This window comes from Lactuca serriola, chromosome 2 (assembly GCF_051521515.1).
Source record: "Lactuca serriola cultivar US96UC23 chromosome 2, Lser_US96UC23_V15, whole genome shotgun sequence".
Taxonomy (NCBI): Eukaryota; Viridiplantae; Streptophyta; class Magnoliopsida; order Asterales; family Asteraceae; genus Lactuca; species Lactuca serriola.
In genome coordinates, this window is record NC_136409.1 from 232,996,802 (window position 1) to 233,004,785 (window position 7,984).

General features: G+C 31.0%; 1 long non-coding RNA gene across 1 annotated transcript; it reads right to left on the reverse strand.

The window, feature by feature from the left end:
- Positions 1-1,802: 1,802 nt before the first annotated feature.
- Positions 1,803-4,341, reverse strand: LOC145090874 (uncharacterized). Its single transcript, XR_013701801.1, has 5 exons — positions 4,206-4,341; positions 3,100-3,271; positions 2,808-2,856; positions 2,423-2,620; positions 1,803-1,963 (listed from the first exon to the last, which is right to left on the reverse strand). It is a non-coding gene; the product is annotated as an uncharacterized LOC145090874 (long non-coding RNA).
- Between the last annotated feature and the right edge of the window lie 3,643 nt (positions 4,342-7,984).

Here is a 7,984-nt window from a genome sequence, read left to right on the forward strand (position 1 = left end):
AAGCAAGAACACCAAATTTTGATGGAAATTATTCTTTGGCATTACATCGAACACTTGTAAGGCATACTGAAATGACCCTTACCATTTACCAATTTCCAATAATAAGAATTCCCCATATGAATTAAATCTTATTAACAATTCCATATGGGATTGTTAATGAAAAAAGGAACAACATTTATGGAAACCCATTTGAATTTCAAATCAAAACTGAATGGGGGAATCGATTATGTATTGGAATCGATGAGAACGTGTATTTGTGAGAAAGAAGGAGAGAGACAGTGAGGGACATCATACCGTAGGGTTTTGGTGATGAAAATTCGAGCAGGTGGAAGAAAATTTGTTCCTTCTCTCTATATTAAGGGCATCTCGCAGAATCCTTGCATAAAGCTTTGAGCTAATTGATTATTCGCGTTTCGATCTCCATCACTCGGACACCCAATTTCACCCACTATGATTCCCATATTTGTGAATCCATTCTTTTGTATGGCCCAGACGAGGGTATCGTAGTTGGCATCGAACATATTTGTGTAGGTGGTGCCGCCGTCGTTCACCAAAATTGCGTTTCCATCGAAGAATGCGTATTACATCGAAAAATTGGAGTCGATGTAGAGGCTTATGAAGGGGTAGATATTGACAGTGAACGGAGATCCATTTTCGTTTAGGAATTTGGTGAGTTGGATCATCAATCTCGCAGAATCCGTCATCACATGTCGATTGAACGAGACCGGAGGGATACTGTGAATGTGGATGAAAGAGGCAATAGGGTTTTAAACAAAGTAATTTCCTAAATTAAAGGATAGATGGTTTGATTAATTATTTATTAAAATTAAATAATATGTGGCCCATATTAATCCCTACATCCACACAATATTGGTTAATCCACATTTGAACCTACCTATATATATATATATATATATAAAGAAAGAAAGAGAGAGAGAGAGAGAGAGAGAGAGAGAGAGAGAGAAATTAAATCATACTTAATAAGTAAAATAAATATTTATCTATTGGTAGGAAGGTAAGAAGTTTTTTTCAGCATATTTTTTTGGCGAACAAAACAAATTAATCACTAGATGAATAAAAAGTAACATGATTCACAAAACAAATTCCCAAAAAAACATTTCAATGATTCATTTTTATGATGATTTTGTTGATATTCACTAAAATTGTCATAAAATTGGGTTTTTTCTTGATCTACTTAAAATTGAATAATGAATGTGTTTTTTTGGGGAGTTTTTTCTTGTGAATAATCTTACTTTTAAATTATCTAATGATTCATTTTTGGATTGATAGTCCTTTTGAGCTAGTTTATATGTGGAAGTGGTTCATCTCCAAATTGAAAAGACTAAAATACCCTTAATATATTTATTTTTCATTTTTCTTTCTTTTACTATTTTATAACTAATAAATAAATACATAAAACGGTTCTGTGTGTATGCGTATGTGTGCGTAGTAGTCATAAGAATAAATTTAATATCACCCACCTTCATTGTTGTCTTCTTCACCTTACATGCAATTCTTTTTTTTTTTGCTTAATCAACCAGATTAGCAGATATCACATTTAAAAGTTCCACTTGTCATAAGTTCAAATAAATATAAACCGTTGTTCGAATGCACTATAATAAATTTATTTAGGGTATTTGAGTGCATTCAATTGGGGGGGGGGGGGGGGGAGGGGGTCATACAAACTAGCTCAAAACGATCAATAATTCAAAAAAAAGTCTAGATTTGAACCAAACCTCAAAAAATAATAATAACTAGGGAAGTATCCCCTACTTCGCATGGGTCGGGGGGTTGTTTTTATTTGATTGTAAAAATAGAATGAAGTTAAATGTGAAAATTGATTGCATTTAAAAATAAATATTACACAACAAATATTACATACGTTCACCATTTTAACTACAAAGTCAAGATTGGTCTAATCTTGCAGCTTCTGAAGCTGTGTGAATTGATCATCTAGATAACCCTATAAGAAACCCAAAAACCAATCAACAACAACCAACTATGAAAAAAGCACCAAATCATTTTGAAGCAAAGAGGTGTAATCATTAAAATGAGTTAATCACAATACAATGCTCATGTGGTTAACTTCACCAAGTCATTTAAAGTCCTTTTAAAAACTAATTTAATTATTGCTCGAATCTGATTTGCTCTTTATGATTTAGGCTTATGTGGTTGGATTACTTATTTTTTCTTTGTTTGAAGGTAAGGGTAAAATGATCATTCATCATTACCCATTCCACAACTTAACCAATGCAGGACTTAATGGAAACATTTTACACTTTGATCAGGAGTGAATAAGGATAAATGTCATTTGTCAATTAAAATTATGTAATTTTTATAAATTATAATTCATTATTATATCTGAAACCCATAAACATCATCTTGAAAAATAAAAGATAATTCTTTTTGGTAAAAGTTATACCTTCATTGTTTCTTCATCTCCATGTTTGTTGTGGCTTTATAGACATGTTTCTTGTTGATGTTTGATGTGTATTATACTGAAAATTGAAGCCGAAATTAATGAATAGCCATTGGGGAAAACCACATATTTTCTAGAAAATATTGTGCTTTTTCTTCATCCAGTTCAACACTTTGAATTATCAGCCCATGTTGGACAATTCTGCAAGATAAAATACATTAGACAAACTTCATCTGGAGTTAATAAGAACAACATGATGTGCATCCTTAGTATTTGTAGCGATTATATTTGCCGATACCCTCTCGTCTTTTACCGATTGTGATCTCACATATTATATGTTAAATTCCAAAGTAAATAAATAAAATGAATTCATATTTTTAATACAAACCTTCATGAAGAAAATAATGACGTATCATTACATCCAGTCACATGATACCCTGTTAAGCAAAATGTTGATAAATTATAAAAATATCATGCTATAGATACACATTGTAAAAAAAGTTAGTCATGAGGGATGTTGTCCAAGGAGTATAAGAAATCCTTAGGTTCTAAAATATGTTAAAAGAGAGACTTTTACGCACCATAAGAAATTATTGTTATCTCTTTAATCAGTAGAATAGAAAAAGGAACATTAACAAACGGTACATCAAAAGGGCAATAAAGTAATTTTAGGTTCATACCTTATGCAATCATGTTTTGTGATTCTCTTTTGTTGTGGAGAAATTTCCTGATGGAGTGGAACAGGAACAAAGTCTGTCTTTGCTACATAGGAAGCAATTACTTGAACAGTTGTAAACTAAAACAAAAACAAAAAAGGGGTACATTTGATCATTCTTATTCTTGGAGTCACACCTACAAAATCAAGTTCAAAGATATTATAAGAAAATCACAAACTATTTTTCACTGTGTGTCTCCTTCCATAATCATATATAGAAAAGGCAATAATTAACTATAATCTTTTATATTATAGTATTATTCATTTATGATTTATAGCTATATTTTTTATGATGAAAATCCCTTTCAAATCCATTTTGAAGAAATTGCAGATTTTAAAACCACATACTTCTTTCTAGATGCGAAATACGAAGTCCAAGTGATTTCAGATAAACCTTACATCAAAACACACAAACAGAGGCAAAATTTGTTATTAAAAACAGAATTAAAGAAACACATATGAGAAAAAGATTAAATTGTGATTATTTCAATCGAAATTGTTTGATTGTTTTGTTGTTTCAATCTTAAGAATTACTGGTATTCTGTCTTATGTTCGTTTCTTTAATAAATGAACAAACATGAACACAACATCTTGTTGGTTTAGTTAAATAGTCTCATTTGTTCATTTATGTTAACGCTCTTTTATATTGTTCGTTTAAATTTATTTATGTTCATATATGCTCAATTGTTTTTATTACATTACTATATTAAATGATACGTTTTTTTTTGTCATGACATGAACAAAAAAAATGGAGGCCATATCAGGACAAAAAAAAGGCCAGAACAATTCTAGTTTAAACCAAAATGCCTAAGAGTTCATGCATCCCAATCTATTTTCATTAATTAACAGTCAGTCAAAAAAACTAATCAGCACAACTCTAAAGCACCAGCAGCACAAGATTTTAAGATGTATTCAATTTATTTTTCAAAACCAAGTATCATAAATTTCAACAAAAACATTTGATTCCACAAAATTAAATCTGAAACGATAAATTCTCATATTGCAAATAAAGATATAAATAGTCTCCAACATCAAACACAAAAATTCCTAGGCAGAAACTACGATCAAAACCTTTAGTAGGTAACAGGGGCAAGGATCTCAAGTTGTGGCCCAAGTTTCTCTATTGCATCCTTTTGTGCCTTTGCACACAGTTTATTAAGCTGCTTCTTCCTATTATACACCACTTGAGCCTTTTCCTTCCTCTTCTTCTCAACATCCTGCAATAAGACCACAAGATAAACAAATCAAGACCATAAGATAAACAAATCAATTACTATCTGAAACAGTTTTTAAACAAATACAAATAAATACACCATGAAATAAAATAATGCTATTAATAAATAAGGAAGTATGTAACACCTTGATGGTTTCATAATGATTCCATCCAACCCAGGGGCGGATCCAAGGGAATTTTTTTCGGTAGTGTAATTTTTGTTTACGTATCCCTAAAAAAAAATCAGTATAATGTATATATACACATCCCTCCACTTATAAACACAAAAAAATAGTTGGTCTGCTAGTTAAGGTGTTGGCTTATTGAAGTAAATGTCTCAAGATCAATTCTCGTTTCTTACATATTCTTTGTTTACTTTTGTTTTATTTTCCCAGCTATTTTATCCCACATTGCTAAACACATGTAAACTCAGCCATTTTTTTCTATTATATAAACCTGTTATCCTCATGCTTTATTTGATATCTACTTTGAGTCCCACATCGATTCAAGTATCAAAATATACTTCAACTTCATGTTTATATAACAATACTTGAGGTTAGCTAAGGATTCGATTAAGATTTGGGTTTAAAACCGAAACCGAACCGGGGAAACCCAAGCACCCCGGGAAAAAAATTGGGTTACCCAAAAAAAATTGGGATACCCCTTTACATTGATCCTGGCTCCGCCACTGATCCAACCTCAGAAGATAAACGGCCTAATAAGCAGTACTTATGTACAGGTGTTAACCTTAAAACCTCGTAATTTTATTTTGAGAGAAACATCTTCAGTCAGTTGACATCAATGTATACAACACGAATGTGTGAGACAATGGTTGAGCAGGCAAAAGACCCTCAAACCTAGATCGTCGTGAAGTAAAAAATGATCGATAGAGGTGGAGTAAAAGGGAAAAAGGGATCAGAGAACAATGTACAAATACCCAGAAACAAAACTGGTAACCAACGTAAAGTTAAACTAACTCCGATGAACAACCTTCAACAAAAACATCACCTTTAACCACCATCACCCCCCCATTCCTGACCAACACTTCTCCATCATTCCCACCTAGAACTACCGTCAACCACCTCCCATATTTCTCCAATCAACCCATCATGGTCCATTACCACCTCGCAGCCACACCAAAATCACAACAACCCCTCAAGTTTTTTTTTTTAACCCAAACCAGAAAATGACAATGATTATCTCATCTCCATCCCCTGTTCTCGTGTACCACTCCAACAAAAGAAAAAGAAGAAGAAGATAAAAGAAGGCTGCGATCGGTTAAAAAAATAGGGAGGTCCGGTTTCTAGTTTGGTACCTGCGATTCTTGGTGGGTGGTGTCGATTGGAACCGAGAACGTATGATCAGAAATATGGCTGGTGATAAACCCTCGTCGGACGGTGATCAGAACGAAAGAATCGTCGACGTCTGTTGTGACGGATAGTGAATCGACGCATCTTCTTCTGTAGCAGGCACATTCACAGACAGAGGCTGTGGCGGAGGCGGTTTTTAGAAACGAAAATGTGAGATGGTTTTCAGTGAATGAAAAGCAAACAAACGGGTAAAGTGGATGAGAGAATGGGAGTCGGTGGGTTTTTGGGAAAATAGGAATCGATGGAGGACAAAAATTAATGAGAAAATGGCGAGGAGAGAAAATTAGAACACGTAGACATTCAAACGGTGGGATTAAACTAACCCAAATATAGTAATTATACTTAATGAACAGTACCCTGGTCAGGACAAATAGAGTTCCTAAGGGAACTCTTTTTTAATCTATATAATAATAATAATAATAATAATAATCGGAATCATTTTTTATAGTCTTCTCTAAATAAATCAGATGGATAAAAAATAGAAAGACATAAAATAGAAAAACTCAGGTCCACCAATTAATGGCCACCAATTAATGGCTTCAAAGTGACCTATATTAGGTTTTAGGTATTCGGTCTCTCATCACCAATAAACTTTCATTACTCTAATACATTATTGGATGGACGTTAGATTAGCCCTACGATCATATGACTATTGATCTGTAAAACGAAATATCTCAATATACCAAACATAATTTAAGTAATATAACCAAAGACTCAAATGAAAAAAAAAACTTTATTTGCAAAAAAGAATGTTTCAAATCAAAGAAGGAAATGAAAGGATATAACATGTATGACGAAATCACACTAGATACATTCTATCCGATAATAATAGGAGTTTACAACATCAATTTTTTTAGAACAATATTATTAAAACGAGTCTAGCAAGATTTAGGATCAACGAAGATTACATAAAGTTTGTAGCCTAAGTTGGGCTTTGAAGCTAGTACCAAATTAATCGTAAGTTTAGTCAGGGACGGACCCATAATTTTTTCAAAGAGGGGGCAAAAAATATTTCAATTTCTTTTATGGGGGCAAAAACAATTTGAAGAGTAAAAATATATTATTTTAAAAGGTTAAAATATATATATATATATATATATATATATATATATATATATATATATATATATATATTTAAAAAACATACCTACTTTTAATTTTTTTTTTGTTGTGGGGGCAGGTGCCCCCACTGCCCCCATTGTAGGTCCGCCCCTGAGTTTAGTACTCCTATAAAAAAGACATTGAGACTACAGTATATAATAAAAACTAGGTGTAAGACTCGTGTATTACACGAGTTTATTAAAAATAATAGTGTAATATCAATATTTAAACATTAAATATTTTATAAAGTAATACTTTTATATAAGATACTAGGTGTAACATCCATGTATTATTAAATATCAAAATGTAAACACTAAGTATTTTTTAAAATTAATTTTTAAAATAAAGAAGAAAAAACATATTTATTGCAATTTAACATGATACTTATACCATTTAATATTTTACTTATATAGCTATATGTATTATGTGACTTTTTAATTTTAAAAATTAAAAAAATCTAGAAATTGACATGTGGATATTATTTATTTTCAAAAATACCACAAAATGACAAGTGTCAAAACTTATGAGAGATTAACATGTGACAAAAAAAAAACCTTCATTTATTAGAGTATATATATATATATATATACATATATATATATATATATATATAGAGAGAGAGAGAGAGAGAGAGAGAGAGTTAGGTTCAAATGTTTTCACTATCTATTGTGTCTCTGTATAATTGATTCTGGACCAATCATTTTAGTTATTTTAAGAAAGTAATTAATGTTTATTAAATGTTGAAGATATAATTAATACCTATTATATCTTCAACATGCAATACGCATTAATTACTTTCTTAAAATAACTAAAATGATGGTCCAAAATCAGTCATACATGCATATAATAGATAGTGAAAACAAAATAACCTAGCCCTATATATATATATATATATATATATATATATATATATATATATATATATATATATATTGAGTTAGGTTCAAATGTTTTCACTATCTATTGTGTGCCCGTATGATTGATTCTGGACCAATCATTTTAGTTATTTTAAGAAAGTAATTAATGCATATTAAATGCTGAAGATGTAATTAATACCTATTATATCTTCAACATGTAATATGCATTAATTACTTTCTTAAAATAACTAAAATGATTGGTCCAGAATCAGTCATACGGGCACACAATAGATACTGAAAACAAAATAA